Raw genomic sequence first — 17,393 nt, forward strand, 5'->3', positions numbered from 1 at the left:
TTCTTTCCCCCCTCCATCCACCACAACAGACTTACCAGCTGGAGACAGCTGTGTCCAGCGTGGTGAGGACTGTGGCCTGTTTAGTCTATGGCTGAGTCTCCGAAGTGGTGCCTAAACTTCAGATCTGATTTGGCCTAATCAAATTGGGACAGTGATTTGAATCACCAAATTGAATCACTGTCCCTGCAAATCAGCCAAATCTGAATCTGAAGCAAATATTTGCCACTTCGTACAGGCCTAGTGTTTACCATAGAAGACACTGGGGAAATCCTCATGCCAAAACTATCCTTTCTAGTACATGGGTCTGAAGAGTTGGACGACACTGAAGTAACAAACAGAGGAAGTTTTAAAACCAAATGATAAACTAAATACTAATAATTCACTAGACATTCACCCAAGAGTTCTAAAGGAACTCAAAGGTGAAGTTGCAGAGCTGATAGTATTTAACCTATCATTACAAATAACCTCTGTGTCAGATGACTGGCAGGTTGTGAACATAACACCCATGTTCCCAAAAGGGCTCCAGCGATGATCCTGGGAAGTACAAACCAGTGAGTCTCACTTCCAACTCAGCAAGCTGGTAGAATCCAGAGCAAAGAACTAAATCAAGTCACAAAAACAAATATAATCTGCTGAGAAAGATCCAAATTGTTTTTTGTAAAGGGAAATTTTGCCTCGTATCTTCTGGATTCTTGGAAGGTATTAACAAACTTACGGACAAGGAGGATCCAGCTGACATAATGTATTTGGACTTTCAAAAAGCATTTGACAAGGTTCCTCACCAAAGGTAGGTGCATTGACACAGGATAAGAGGGAAAGTTCTTTTGTGGATTGAGATGGTTGGAAGATGGGAAGCAAAGGATAGGGCTAAATAGTCACTTTTCAGGGTGCAGGAAGGTCAAAAGTGGGGTCCCACAGGGCTCTGTACTGGGCCCTATTTTGTTCAACATTTCCATCAATGACATGGAAATGAGGATGCACAGTGAAATGTTCAAGTTTTCAGATCATACCAAATTATTCCAGGTAGTCACATCCAAAGCTGATGGAGAGGAGCTGCAGAGAGATCTCACCAAGCTGAGTGAGCAAAAAAAATGACAAATGAACTTCAGTGTCAACAAGTACAAAGTAATGCACCTCAGGAAAAAAATATTTTCAACTATATGTATACAATGCTGGGTTCTGACATAGCTGTTTTGACTCACTTTGGAGTTGCTGTAGATAGGTCTCTAGAAAGTCAGCTCAGTGTTCAGCGGTGACCAAAAAAGAAGGCAATTATATATTGGGCCTCATTAATTAAAGAATTGAAACAGAGAACATCATCATGCCACTATGCAAATCCATGGTGCCTACACATCTTGAATACTGTGTGCAGTTCTGATCCCTACATCTTAAAAGGGATGTAGTGAAATTAGATAAAAGTAGAGAAAGGCAACCAGAATGATCAAGTATAGAGCAGTTGCCATATAAGGAAAGATTTAAAAATCTAAAACTTCAGTTTGGAAAGGAATAGGTTGAGGGGCATAAAGTAGAGGTCTGTAAAATCATGAAGGGAGTGGACTACATAAACTGGGAACTGTTGTTCACCAAATCCAAGAATACTCAAACTAGTGTTCTTAGTGAACCACTGAAATTAATAGGAGACAGGTTTAAAATGAAAAAAAAAGTACTTTTTATGCAAATGTAGCTAATTTATGGAATTCATTCCCACAGGAGCTGGTGGAGGCATGTAGCATAGTCAGGTTTAAAAAGGAATTGAATTAATTTATGGATGATAGATCAATTAATGGTTATTGAACAGAATGATTGGAGATGTTTCTTCTGGCATTTCTAAACCAGTAATGGTGGGTGGCAGGAAGGGTATTGAATAGGGGATCACTCTAGAACACTGGTGCTCAACCGTTTTGTTCAGAAGGTTGGATGGTCAATGCCCAGTCCCTCTGCAGGCCAGATCCAGTCAGTGGACCCAATCTCGCACCCAGTGCTTGTGTGAGAGGTTTCATAGCTTGCTCCTGTACTGAATGGAAGGAGAGGGTTGAGTGCCCCAATGTCATCCCACAAGTGGGCAGTCTCTGCTCAGTCCTGGGAACTGGGCTTAGCAAGTGATGGGCAAAACAACATCCTGTTTCTGCATGAGTGCCCAATTGAGTCCTAGCATGTGCCAAATCTTCTGCAGTTATACCCCATTTTATCGGCAGACTTAGTTACATTACATAAAGACAAAATGTCTATTTTTAGAGATACCACCTGCACATGGGATGGAGCATGAAGAGGATGCAATAGCAACTCAAGGCTAGGCCACTGTACAGCTGCAGAGCACATGAGCGATGCCTGGGGGAGGCAGCTAAGGAGCAAGGACAAGATGCTGCAAGTCCCTGGTATCTGCCCCTGAGCACTGGGCATGCACTGCAGATTTTTGGTGCTGAGAGCTAAGGCACCAATATGATGAGAGACAGCAGATGTGGAAGGGAGGAAGATCTGGAGGCTGGGGGATGCCTACACCTGGGCTGCTGAAGTGCAGGAAAGGGGGCTTGAGTTAGCCATGCAGTTTTGAGGAAGCTGCCTGCACCTCAGCAGAGCTAGCAAAGTCCCAGCACCAGAAGAGAGCATTCATGGAAGGGGTTCGAAACCACTTTGCAGCAACCTGTGACAACCCTGACTGGCATCAGCATCGTCTCCCTGTGAGACCGCCTTATCCCCCAGGCCACACATGGTGAGAGAGGCTGCCAGTAAGCCCCTGTTGGCATACCATGCCATGTCTTAGAGAGTGTTCCCTGAAGTGAGAAACAGAAGTCCTGCAGATGGGACCCCTAGTGGCAGGGGGAGGAGACTGGCCCCTGTGGCACCCTGATTGGGAGCAAGCAGAGTGGGAGGTATACCTGGGACAGGAGAAGTAGAGTGAGGGGCCCCATGACCTGGCAAAACAGAAAAACCCCAGAGGTGCCACCTCTGGCAGGCAAAACTGGATGAAGGATATAAAACTGGGGCACCTGGGGCCTGAGTGCAGTGCCATCTTGAACAGTTCCCTTCTCGGTGAGCCAACCATCCCCTGCACTGTCCTGTGATTTGCACCATGAACACAGACCCCACGTGCAGTTCCAAGACAGTCCCAGCAAGGCACCACAGTACTTGGGTCTAGGGGGGGGAATGCAGCACCCATCAGCCTGCCATGCCAGCTTATCACTGGAACAGTGGCTGGCAATGGAGCCTGGGAGCCCCAGCTCCTCCAGCAGGTGAGCTGGTCCACTCCACATAACCTTGGTCCTTGGTCTGCGGCAGGGGAACATGCCAGCCTCATTTCAGAGCACGAGGAGACCCCCACACTGACTTAGAGTTGCATAGTCACTGTTCCCACAGAAGGAGAAGAGAACCCTGGGGCTGAAGGGAAGGAGTTGTGGATTTCTCAGAGGAGCACATGCAGCCCACAGCCCCCAGTGCAGCAATGACTCAACACCCCACACACTTCAAATGCCATGCTTGTTCAGCACGCCATGCTTCTCCCACTCAGGCCTTGCAAAATGCCTTCACCTGGTCTCATAGATATTGTGGAGGATGCAGGCAGTGGTGGTGAGGTGCAGCAAGTATGCCTTCCCCATGAAGGTGCACACTCAAAGCTTGCCAGCACGTCTTGAGGCACCTGAAGGTGCACTCCACAGTCATGCAGCATCTGCTTAGGCAGTACTTGCAATGTTCTTTCCTAAAGTCCAGGACTTCATGAGGCAGGGGTGGAGAGGGTAGGCATGGTCCCCAGTGATGAGGGGTGGGATGAAGAGGATGCTGACATCACTGCTGGGGACCCTAAGGATGTAGCATAGAGTTCTGCAACACCCTGGCATTGTCGGCACTACTATCCAACAAAGATGTGGGTGAAGTAGCCCTGGTGGTTGACAAGACCCTGCAGGATGATGGAAAAAAGGTCCTTATGGCTGATGAACTCCTAGGTAACCTTGGGGTGGTCAGAGGATGGAGATGCAAGTGCCATCCATAGCCCCCATGCAGTTGGGGAAGCCCATCTGGCAAAAGCCGGCAACAACTTCCTGCAGGTTGGCAAAACGGATGAAGTGGTTGACCAGGACAAGCTGCATGGCCTGGCACATCTCCCAGATGACCTCTCCAACTGTGGACTTGCCCACACTGAAGTAGTTGGTGACAGAGTGGGAGCTGTAATACGTGGCAAGTTTAAAGGTAGCAATGGCCACCTGCTTCTGTGGAGTGAGGAAGACAGGTGATGCCAATGTCCTGGCACTGAATGTGGAGGGCCAGTTGAGCAATTATGTCCATGAAGTTCTAGAACCACTGCTTTGTGTCACTAGTGTCCGAGATGATCCATTCCCACCCGTCACTGCTGGTGGTACAGGCCCAAAATAGCCACTCAATGGTCTGAAGGTGGTACCAGAGAACTCTGGAGGTCATGGCATCCTGGATGGCCTTGTCAGCCATAAGAAAGTTGTTGATTGAGTCCATGATGCCTTTATCAGTCATAAGGTGTGGTAAATGGCTCTATGCGGGATGGCAAGCTGCTGACTCATGGACATGAAGGCATATGTCATTGAGACCATCTGCCCATCTCCAGAATAGGCACCTATAATGTCCCAGAGGCTCCGGCAAGAGTAATACAGGGGGACAAGTGGAGGCACTGCAGCTCCTGGGTTCATGGGCTTGGCCATGCATGGTGGGGCACCATGGTAAGGTACAGGCATTCCAGGAAACTGACGCATGTGCAATTAACAAGAGAGGGCACTTGCTCCGGGTCTCTTCTGGAGGCCTCTGAGCATGGCAGAAGGGAGGGGTCATCATGAGGTGGGGGTTGGCAACTAGTCAATCGGGGTGGCTTAACCACTCAGCAATTTCTGGTAGTCCGGGAGGCCTGCAAGGCACACTGGCATGTGTGCCCAATGGCCCCTGTCTGTGCCTCCTCCCCTCAAGGATAAATGCCTGCCCACTGCTCTCTTGATCTATATGTGCATCACTCAAAGTAAACTGTGCAACTTAAGCTGGTTCTTCTCCACACTTTGCAAATGTTTGTACGTCCCTACTATGTTTTGATTTCTTTTCCCTTTAACAATCTATGCTTAACAGCAAACAAAGCATGGTGGAACTGGTTCATTAATAGCAAGAAGACTTTTTAGCAGACCAAGAGGCACTTGGCACTTTGTTAATGAACTCTGGAAGATTATGTCATCTTTTGGTGTTCTATCTTTAGCCAGGTAGACTAGGTCAGAATTGTATGTTCCTTCCGGCATTACTAAAGGGAAGTTTATTCTGATCATGATCCATTTCAGCAAAGTACATGGTAAATTAATTACTGCATCTGTTTTTTCTTATCAAGGATGGGAGAGGTTTCACAAGCTTTTCAATATATAATGAATGAAAGGGCCAATTTCAGTTTGGGCCAAAAGAAAACCTTGTATTATCCCATGTAAGAAAAACCAGACGTGAAATAAATCATGGCTATTAAAGTTTTGCCAAACTATTTGGGAAGTAAACCATCTCCCAGAAAGTCTGGACAAATCTTGCTTAGTTACAGAATATCATTTGTTAAAGTAACTGCAAATTTTATAGGGCAATACTACCAATTTGAGAAATTTACATTGATTTGCTACCATATAATTCTGTATATACAGCTATAATTTTACTTATGGGTTATAAACTGAACTATATATTTTATGTAGGTGCAAATAAATCCACACCAGGATTAAATCTTAAGAGAAACTTAAGAAGAGGGGTCCAAGAAACACTAGATTTGTAGTATCAGGAATTGATCCATGGGAAAAGAAACCAGTTATTCCTAGCAAATTCAACATCCTGATGATGGAAAAGTAATTTGCCTCCAAAACTGAAGACAGTGAAATTTAGATACTGTATTTAAACATAATTTGTACTTCAAAGAACACAGGGCAAAGTTACTGTAGGTTTTATTGGCTACATACTGGCCCAAAGAATATAGCTCTCTGCCTTAGCCAGTTTTACTGACTTACTTTGGATTACTATAACAACAAAAACATGCTTTACTTAAACTGGGAGACAAAAAACAATCATAATACAGAACTAACAATATGAAAGTGATGCTCACATTAAAAAATAGATTTGTATGATGTTTTTGTTTCAGAGAAATCATCCTCCTGTACAAGCATTTCTAGAAGAAAATACTGACAGTTATATTTATCACATTTTTGTATTTGTCATTAAGTTGTTTATAGTAAGCTAATATCCATAACAGGCAGATGTTATTTAGAATTATATAGAAACAATTGCCCAATGGGGTGAGGTCTGAGAAAGATTCTTTGCATATCTTTCATCAACATCCAGCCGATATATTCAGTGTGAGCTGTACATGGTGAGAGACCTTTTTAAAGGAGAATTGGGATAATATTGCTTTTGAGCGATCATATCAGAAGTGCTATACTTGTATATGCTTACATCTGAAACAATTTAGAAAAAAAGAGAGAAATTTTCAGGAATGCCTAAATCATTGATGAGGTTGTTTCCCCCCCACCAAAGGACTTACAATCCAGTTTTCAAAAGTGATTTAGGATCCTATATATCTCACTGAAAGTCAATGAGATTTGGCTCCTGACAGTCTCCCGAAAATAAGATTCAGGTTCTTCTGAAAATATGATCCAACTTATTAGCTCTTCTAGAAAGTCTTTAGGATCTGGGTATTGAGAGATTGGTAGGATATTCAGGACAATCTTATCTCTAGAATCTCAAATTAAACATCTCCACTTAGAGGATTTAGTGTGAATGCTCTTTTTTTCTGTACGCAAGTTCAAAAAGAAAACAAAAGGTTGACTGGTGTACCTCCAGTTTGGTCTGGATCTGTTGAGGGTGGAAAATTTTGGAGGGTACATATTAAAATAAGCTGTTGTGGTTCACTGATAGAATTCTTGCCTGCCATGCAGGACACCTGGCTTCAATTCCTGGACATGTACGTAGCTACAGCCATTGAGCCACCTAACATCTGGACTTGGTCTGGTCATTGGATTTTGTCTCAGTGGTCTAAAGGGAGATGGAAGATCTGGGCAGCCTCCATTCCTCCATACTCTTGTCTATGCATATGTGTTCAACCTCTTGTTGACTGCTCATGCATACACCATAATCCAGAAGGACTGACAGTTCCCTAGAATTAAGATCATTCTGTTATTTCACTTGGTTGGTTTTTGAGGTGCGGCCCAGACTGAAGGACTTGCTGATACATTTTCAATAATTAAAAGCTTGTGCACTGACCATCTGTAAACTAAAGTCATATCAATGGTCCACTCGCATCTGCACCACATGAGAAAGCCAGTTGTCAATTGCACAGGACAGGAAATTAGTTGATCTGTGATTCAAGCCTGGATTGGTGTTGCTTCAACTTTTTTTCCTACTGCTGTGATTCATGTTGCTGAGGGATGCCAACTACTGGGCACCCTAACTGGCAAGGGAGGTGAACTATTAGCATTCACCAAACACTTAATTCAGCAAGACTGCTGAACTCAGAAGGAGGGAGTTTAAGGGTGATTTGTCTGTAGCATATCCATGCTGTTTAGTAGGGGAATTAAAATAACTTTAATTGAATCAAAGTAACATGCTGGTAGGTTGAACTGCTACTGAGTTTTACTAAAACTCTCTCCTGTACTTCATTTGGATTACTGCATGGAGATGGATGTGGTTTGAATTCATTATTCCACAAGCTGGCAGCTTCTGATGATGAATGAAATTGTATAAATGATTGCTTTTGACAATTAAATTATCCACTCTATACCAGCAAAAGTTTTGAATTAAGTATTTGTCATGTTGACTATTCAAAAGATATGGTCAGGGTCAGTTGAAGGAACCTGAAGTGTGACATGTAAGGGAAAGATTATAGTGTGTTAAATGAACTTTCATTATTACAGTAAATTTTTACAGGGATGTACTGGAGAAATGATGACAGGAGGAATATTGCAAAATGATAAAGTTACATATAAACAATTTATTATGTTTCTGTCAATGTTAGATGTCTGGTTCGAACAGTATTATGTACCCAAAAATAAATGTACCTTATTGCCTTCAAACTCCAGCAAAGGATTAAAAACAAATTAGACAGTGTAAATGCTCAAGCACCCCATGCTTTTGAAATGCAAACTGGCTGATTTGGCACAACAGTACAGTTTACAAAAAATTACAAATTACAAACAGGAAAGTGTAGCTGAAATAGACAATGCTCTTTTTTCTCAAGCAACTACTATGTAAAGTATTTCCCTTGCAATAGAAAAGTTAACTCAATTGTGAAACCATCTCAGTAGCATTTCCATCCTTAGGCAATACTTTATAGCTACTGCTCATGTTGTGTTTCTGGCAGGCAAATGTCATTTTTAAATAACTAGAAGTGGAATGTAGAGTTAGAGTCAGAGTTCATCCAGGAAGACGAGTGTGAGGCTCAGGGTTCAGTATGCAGGTCATTTGGAACCAGCAGTCATACATTTTCTGAGTAATCTCTATTGATTAAAGAGATCACTTTGGTTCACAGCAAAGACAGAGGGTCTGTCTTTTTATGACAGGGATATAAGAGCTCTTAAAACCAGGCACTCTTGACAAATACATTTATTTAGCTTGGTGCAGTATACTAGACACTCACAGGACAAGAATCATTTCTAAACTGTGATTCCTTTGCTAACAGCTGCCATCTTGTGGAAAAAATGACAACAGGTAATATCCAGTCATGTTGCAGGCAAAAATGAATGGCAGGCAATATAATGCCCTATCATTTGCAAAAAATGTTTTGTAGGTTGTAATGCAATTATCATCTTTCTTGCCAGTATGTCAACAATTTGAAAGACTATTAAGCATTGAAACTAAATATTTGAAGGCCTGCCCTGCAAGAGGATTCCATTGAAAGGGCATTATGGACATCTTGCTCTAAAATGGCTCTATATCACATTTGACCAGTTTTCAAGTACAGTTTTTAAGGGCTTAATACTCAGCTGTACTAACTTCATGTCCAAGGCAGTGCTAAGAACCAACTACATCAGTATGCTATATCTATGAATTCCCATCTTCAGAGGAATCTTTGGCTGCCTTGCTAGCAGGACAAAGTGGTTGGGTGGTGCAGACAATTCAGCTTGCATTTTCTCTAGACACCATTATAGCAGACTCAGTTTGGGATCTGAAATTTGAATTCTTGTCATTTGAACTCATGCAAGATCAGCAATAATAAAAAAGCATTTCATGTTGACTCAAACACCTGAGACACTTTCATTTGCTAGTTATTTTTGAAAAGGGAGGCCACAAGCAATTTGACATCAGGACAGTAAATAAAATTAGGATTTTCATTAAAGACTTGTTTGCAAATGGAACACAGAAGCTAACCAAGCTTTATGAGTCCTCAGAAGATCCAAAGTCCACCCATGTCTAGCAGCCTACTTGGCTAAGGGAATTAAGACATACCACTTTCTGTAGTAAATACCACACAAGAGTGTAATGTGGTTAGCATCACATCTGGTTCCTTTCAGTTCTCCAGCCCAAACGACCAGGTACCCATTTGCAACTGGCTGATTTGTGAGCAGCTTTTCAGTGCAAGTCCAGAGCAAGACTCGTATTCATACCCCTGGGTCTATAGTGAGATGCTTCAATGAATCCCACCAATGAATACTGAAAGAAAGCAGGGTGTTTTTCCCTTTCCCATTTCAGCCTTCCTTTTTAACTAACATTTCCAGATCAATAAAATCTCAAACCATAAAACCATACTATAAAAATGAGAGAGAGAGATTTGCTTTTCCCTTCCACCCCACAATTTACTGAAGTTTCCCTTCCTTTATCTCAACATCCCTGTCCCTATTTCAATATGACAAAATGAGTATTAGAAATGAGTGACACTACCCATGACCCATGCCATTCACAGCAGGTAATGATGGGAAGCTGAGAGCCATGTTCAAAAGCCCGCCCCGCCCCCTCCCACTCACTATTTCCCAACCTTTACACCAAGTTCTAATTTAAATGTGAATACTTTAAATAATGACCAATATTTGTAAAGTCACTATATGTAATTGCATTAAAGACAACAGATTTTGTGTACTATTTTGCAAGGACTTGTCCTTTAAAATGCTTAGTAGATCCTGGGAAGGTGCTTGGTAAAACTTTATTCAGTTGTTGTACAATTGTTTTATACACTTTCCCCTTACTTCATTCTTTAGTGAACATCTCTGGAATAAGTAATTACTGTGGGAACACTTCTTTACAGCTATTCTCAAACAGCAAAATTGGCAGAGGTTGGTTTTATAAAGTTCACAAACTGAATGGTGCCTTATTGCCATAAACAAAGGGATTTTAACTACTAGCATTAAAATACACTAAGAATAACAGATAAGCAAATCTGTGAATACAGATAAGTCCTTAATTGACAAGAAAATGAAGGATTAAGCTAATGCAGCATTATAGCAATATGCCAGGGATTCAAACTTCGGCCTACATCACCATTTTGGACTAAGTGATTATAAAAGCTTTTTAAATGACAGAAAGCAGGACTCCCCCGAGACATTTTCTGCCTAAAATTTGTCAAAATGTATGCAACTGGTATTAAGCTCCAATGCAGGCCTTCTAAATGAATACATAATTTATCTAGTTACTCAAGATAATTGAAGCCTTGCCAATTTAATTAAAAATAAGCTAACTATTGAAAAGAAGAAATGGAAAAATCTTACTGCTCATATTTCACAATTTAATAGTTGTTTGTGTTACTGGATGAATTCTATATTTAAGATTTTTTTTGGCTACTAAAATAAGCTGGGAAGAGTCAAAGACCTTTTGTTTGGAAAGGCAGTTCACACAAAAATATAGAGCCAAAACCTGAAGTCTGCACCTTACTTAACTAAGTGGAAATCTTGGCTGACTGAGCAAATAAGGTTTTGACCACAGATAAGCATCCGCAGAGGTTTCATGATGCTCCAAGTGATGGAGAGCAAGTAGGAAGAGAATCTCTCTCCTCTTCCACTCTTTGTCCTTGAAGCTAAGCAATGTAGGGCAAACATAAAAAAGAAAATCAAATTTGTAGAAGTCAGTCAAGTTCTCAGAGAAGGCATAGATTGGTTCCTCTTATGGATCTAGCTGGACAGTTCCTCAAGAGAGAGGTCCCTTTCTAACAGAATCCAAAAAAAGTTAGTAGGTGAAATCATGTGTTTTAGTCATGACAAATGGTGCACTGTAACTGAATCCAGCTCCCTGAATAGGAGCCCAAAAGGTGTCAAAAGCGTTGCCTGATAGGAAGTCCATTAGGGAGTATCTTTTTTGTATCTCTTCTGGTAAAGAGATAAGACTTGTAGGTGAGGGTACGTCAGGGATGTTTAGTCAGGCTACTGAATACAGATAAGCTCTTGTAGTTCCTAGACTCAGTTCGGCCTGTACTGCCTGGTATTTCAAGACAAAAGTTCTTTATGTACCAGCCTGCAGCAAACGGTGAAGGAAGGAACTGCTGACTGTGCAGGCTAGCCCCCAAATGGCCCAATCCTCTGGCTCAACCTGACAAGGCCCTTAAGGCTTAGCTTTAGGTTCCTTGCCAGGCTGAGGGGAGAGATTTCAGTTCTTAGAGGAATCAGCCTTCAGTTATAAACTGTTATTCTAAGCAACCAGTTTGGTATTTCCCTATATATCCTGGGCCAGATATTGCCATATTAACAATGTTTCTGTTTAGTGCCTCTGGTCCACATAGAGTCCTGATGAAATCAATAAGTTTTATTGAGAAGTAAAGTATTGCACAGCTTGAATTAGGATGGCAGAATCTGAAACTTGCTCAGCAATGCCAAGATATGTCAATAATTGATTCAACTGCCTCTTGGGAAGTAATCTGAATTGTAAAGGGGTACTGTAGATGGTCTTAAATTTAACTATAATTTAACTCAAAGAAAATGCAGCATCAACATTTAAAGAAGCAGGACTGCAACCACCCAATATTAGTGCAATATTTTAATTAAATATTCAGCCTGTTTCACATTGTCAGGAAGAGAAAGAGGCTGAAAATTCTGCATAGACACAATGTTCTAATAATTTAAAATGAGGCCTCAGGCTAATTAGAGATGGATATGCGGGCTGTGCAAAGCTTCAGATCGTGATTCAGATTTGGAGATGATTTGGATGATTCAGAGACCAAATCTATGAATCTGAATTGAATCGCTAGAAGCTTTAGGCTTTCTGAATCGATTTGGAGCGTCCAAATTGATTTGGAAAAGATTCGGCAATAGGGCATAATGGAGAGTCAATGAAATGTCTATAACTTTGTTTTTTTTGGCTGATTCAAACGAAACTTGTAGGGATGGTAGCCTCTACAGAGGGCATGGAGTGTGCCAAGCTTTAAGGTGATAGGTTCAGGGGTTTCTGGGAAACTGCACCTCAACTCCTGAGAGCAAAACTCATGTCATGTGTGTGTGTTAGGCCACAGCGGAGTGGAAATTGCAGGGATGGTAGCTCTTCCTGAGGCCACAAAGCTTGTGAAGTTTCAAGGAGATAGGTGGAGGGGTTTCTGGGAAACTGCACCTCAAGTTTCATTCGAATTAGCCAAAAAACAACAAAGTTAAAGGTATTTCATTGATTCCCCATTATACCCTATGGCCAAATCTCTGAATCACTCTGTGACCACCGGGCCTCGAACATACAGTCACGTGCAGCCTTGGTTTGAGTGGTCAATGGTATACGCCCCCCAGTCTCCAGTAAGCTACCAAGTAGGTGTCTGCTCTTTGAGTAGCCTTCCCCAATCTCATCTGCCATGCCTTTCAATGTTCCCCAGTGGTGGGGTGACTACTCGGGGTTCCTTGGCGGCATGGTCTCCGTCCAGCGGTAGCCTGCAGGGCTCCACCATCCCTACACCGCAACCTTAAGTCACCTTGATGGATCACCAGGTCTTCCTGGCCACGCTCCCACTCTTTTTGCATTGTGGAAGCCTTGCACACCCCTTCTCATCCTGGGTAACTGGTTCTCGGGATGGACTTGCTAGTTCAGCCTTACAGCCAGTATTCCCCTAGCCTCATAACCTATTCACTCCAGGGTATAACTCTGGGCTAGTACTTTAAACAAAAATAGTGAAGCCCATAATGGCTGTGCGGTGGCTACCTCAGCCACGACGTTTACTCCTACCTCTCAACCCCTCCAAACAGGGAAACAAAGAAAAACACAAACTAACAATCTACTCTGTTACAAAGGAGAGCCAATGTAGCCCCTGCCTGGCCCCTATGTCGGGGTGCTGGGTGCTTTATTCCCTAAATCTCTCCAGGGGATACTCCCCACCTGGGGCCATGTACCCGTTACCCCTCGCTCAGGTCACCTCTCCCCCTCTTTCCGGCTCTTCTACTGTTATGGCTCCCCTCCTCTTCCCCTTCTTTAGTGGCATCACTACTTGGCTGCCTTTTGGCCCCTCTATGTATGCCCAGTCACTCCTCACACCCAGGAACGGCACTCTGCCTCTTGAACGGCACTCACACTCCTGTGAGAAGCCTCTCGAAAAAGGGTTTTCTTCTGCCTCCCAAATGTCCCCGCTTCTCCCACCTGTTAAGGTGTGGGACATCACGTCCCTCTCTCTGCTCCCTCTGTTTCTGCCAGCCCTGCCAGCTGCAGGGGCTTTCTCAGGTTCATCCTCCTCTCCGGCGAGCTGTTCCTTGCTACAGTCATCCCAGTTGGCGCCCAGGACTCCCTCTGACTCCTTGTTAGCCCAAGCGGGCTGTTCTTCTGTCTCCCTGTGGGACTCCTGAGAGGCACACCATGGTGGTGCCACCCTCGGGTCCATTTCCCCTCTCTCCCTTCCTCCGCCGGTGGTTTATTTTATTGCTGGTGACGTAACCGGCCAGCTGCAGCTGTATGAAGGCACGGCTGATGAGCTGCGTGGCTTTCCCTCCTCGTTCTAGCTGTGCCGTTGTTCCTGCTGCTGGTAAGTATTTTCTTTGTTTTATTTTTATGTTTGTTTTCTTTTCTTCGTGGGGGTTTCTTTCCTGTTGTTCCCCCTTTTGGGTATGGGGTCCTTCCTCCCACTTTCCCCTGGGATACGCTCCAAACCAGCTCCAAATCTTTTCCAAATCAATTCAGAAAAGCAATTTGAATCTCTGAATCAAATCAGCCAAAGCCGAATCAAATAGTTCCCTATTCGCACAGGCTTAAGGATATATCCAACCCTTTTCAGTCTCTCTCTGTTAAAGAAAGACTAGAAACACTTATGTATTCTTGCATTTAATTCATTTCTCCAAAATTTTACCAATCTTAATTTAAAGTGATTTTCCTAACCTAATCTAAAACTTATTTGAGTTTATGGAAAGACTTGAAGTTACTTCATTGGATTTTTAACCAGTCATACAGCCAGGTTTTTTCTAGTTCATTCAGTTATTTGTATTTTAAAAGAATACTAGAGTCTTTGGCCAAATGACCAATTCAATATTTTAGTCCAGGAAAGTGTATATGGACTCAGTTACTACTATATCTGGAGTCAGATTCAATATTTTCCTTCTAAGTACTCATTTGTCTAAAGCAGCTTTGTGTACATTATTTTTATACACTTGGCCTCACATTCTCACTGTAAATTGGCACCAATGTAGTTATGCCAAAATACACCAACTAGGTTCTGGCTCCTTACATTCCACATTATTCTGAGCACATCGTCACCAAGGAGCAGTATCAAGAAACCTTTTCCAAGCTGGAAGTAATATAACATCCCACTTCTGAATTATAATGCCCATGATTTTCCATCATTTTAGTAATCAATGACTGCTGGGGGAATTGCAATGTATTGCATAACCAAAACCTTAAGGAATAGCCATTCTTTGATTACATTTATGTCTATGAGCTTTCTTTTATAGTTTAATTTAAATAAAAAATGATCACATCTTGGGAAGAAACTGGAGAACATTTTTTGTAATCCAGGTATCTCTGAAGTCTTCATATAAAAGTGCAATCAAATCATTACTTACCCTCTTTCAACGTGGGTTGAAATGCTTCAAGACTGATGGTGAATCTTTTGATGGATGGCAATAGCCTTCTATCCCAGTGAGTTGGACTGTTTTTGAAGGAGGACAACCACGGCAGAATGCTCTTCAGCAGCAAATGGAGAGATGGATTGGGCAGGCAATTCCCTGGCCTCTAAGGAGAAGAGACAGTAACAAGAAATTTGGTTGGTAAGTTTGGCTTTGTGCAATGTACACAGAGCTAGCCACAAAATCCATCCCAGAAGGAGAAGATGAAGGAAAGCTTCTGGAGAGTGAGACTTAGCAAGGTAGCTACATAAATACAGAAAGACTAGATGAAGCCAATTTTCAGTCTGCGGTTAAAATTTAAATTCGCGAGGCTCCAAATTCTTTGCACATATCAGGTCATGGTTTTAAAGTGAAGACAGACATATGCTATGCTAACCAGATCTTGTTTGAGTTTGGAGAAAGCATGCATTGTGATTTATCCATTCCATCAGAGAGGAATAACCTGCAGAATGTACTCTGAGATTCCAAGCCATTTCCCAGAAGACAGAGTATCGGGACTCATCTCTAATTAAAAGTGATAACTCCCAAATTTACTCAACAAGCAAATTAACATAGGAAATGATGTTAGCAGAGTTAGCAAGCAGTAAATCAGAGTTAGTAGAATCGTCTACTAATAGAATAAGCCCATAGCTCATGTCTCTGCTAAATGCCATGGTCAGGTAAAGGGAGATGGACTAGTTGAAAGTTTTCCTAGGTCTAGTTAGGTTTGGATGCAAGAAAAGTGAAGTTTTTAGTACAATGAAAACTCTGGTCATCACTGAGAAAACGTAAGCAAATCTGCATTGGGAAGAAAAAACAGCATGTTGGTAAACCACAAAAGATGAAGTACCATTTCATGAAGAAATGGGATCATCTTTGAAGGGCTTACATCTGATTTAATACAAGTAAGTGTGACAAGCTCTAAGAGGGAGAAAAAGATAAGGGAATCACAACTTTGTGGTTTCAAACTATAAGATAACTTTTTTACATGATTAAAAACCTTTAAATAATAAACTTCTTGGCCTTGATTCTGCATTCAGTCATGCTTGTGTAAAACTACATTTAATTCAATGGAGTTAGTTATTTTGGAATTAGACGTGTTATTGTGTGCAAAATTTGGCCATGACAAGGCTGGCATTTTTGTTTAGAAAAACAGAGACAGATTTCCTCCAAACATTAAGTTTAATATTGCTCCTATGTTATGTTTTTGAGGCAAAGGACTTAGCCTACTGGCTTCAGAGTCAGATATAAAGCCTGTGCTTAATCTTCATTGTTTATGGAAATTTAAACATTGTCTTTATTACTTGATTCTCTCCCTGTACTTACTCAAATACATTTAAAGCCTTGTGGAGCATTTCAGTAGAAAATCACCTAACTACCTTATAATGGAGCTGCAGAACTCCTCTGTAATTTAGGTTTTTGCATAGTAGTTACCTGTCACATATGGAAAATCTATAGATTTCAAGTGTGCAGTTCTTCAATTAAAGCTATAGGTCAAATTTTAAATGTGCGTTACCTAATTTTTAGTCCCCCTGCCATTCCACTCTCCAGAAAGGTTAACCCATGTCTTACACATACTTCTCAGAGACAAGAGGATTTTAACAAAATACAGCTGGAATTTTTAATTTATTATGTAAGTTCAATATTCAGAGTCCCACATTTTGAGAACTGAATGACTTGAGTCTTTTATCTCTCAGCATAAGTCTACATGGCAGTCACAGTGGTTAGTTACAGCCGTGATTGAAATGTAGTGAAGAACTATTTGAGCTATCTTTTAAACAAGCTAGTTTGGGTTCTGGTATTAATCTAGCTGTGGCAGCACTGAGCTCAGTGCTGAGTAAATTGTTGTCACTAATGTGACTCTAGCCTAGCCTGATAATGGCTATAAAACATTACAAAAATCCAACGGTTTTTCTGTAAACCAAGTGAGATGAATTGATGCTTTCAGTCTAGCTGTCAACACAAAAAAGCAATGCAATATGATTTCCACAAATTGTCATGCTTGCTGGTTACTGTCAAAGAAGGGCTAAGTAGTGAAAGGGCATGGAGATTTAACTAACTACGCCTATAATATGTTTCCTCAAAACAGTGCTAAAGCCTAAACTGGTTGGGAATTTTTTGATGAAACAGGTTTAATTGGAAAATGCTGGTTTATCCAAATGAACCATTCCATTCACTGGGTCATAAAGCCTCAGGGACAGCCCAAGCAAGGCATGGTCCCAACCTCAGTAAGGTTAGCAATACAAACACATATTTATATGTGCCTCAAATGCTGATCAGTAAACCGTTTGAAACATTAACTATAGCATTTTGCAGTGGTTTTGAAGGACTGTTCTTAATTGTTTTAGAGTGCAATGTTGAATTCAACTTAAACTCATAGGGCATTTATACGCATGCTCCAGGAGTGGGGGGTGGGGGAGAGATGGTTTAATTAGAGCAGCTCTGAGAGCCACT

This window comes from Gavialis gangeticus, unplaced genomic scaffold (genome assembly GCF_001723915.1).
Source record: "Gavialis gangeticus isolate Ggan-Ray unplaced genomic scaffold, GavGan_comp1, whole genome shotgun sequence".
Taxonomy (NCBI): Eukaryota; Metazoa; Chordata; order Crocodylia; family Gavialidae; genus Gavialis; species Gavialis gangeticus.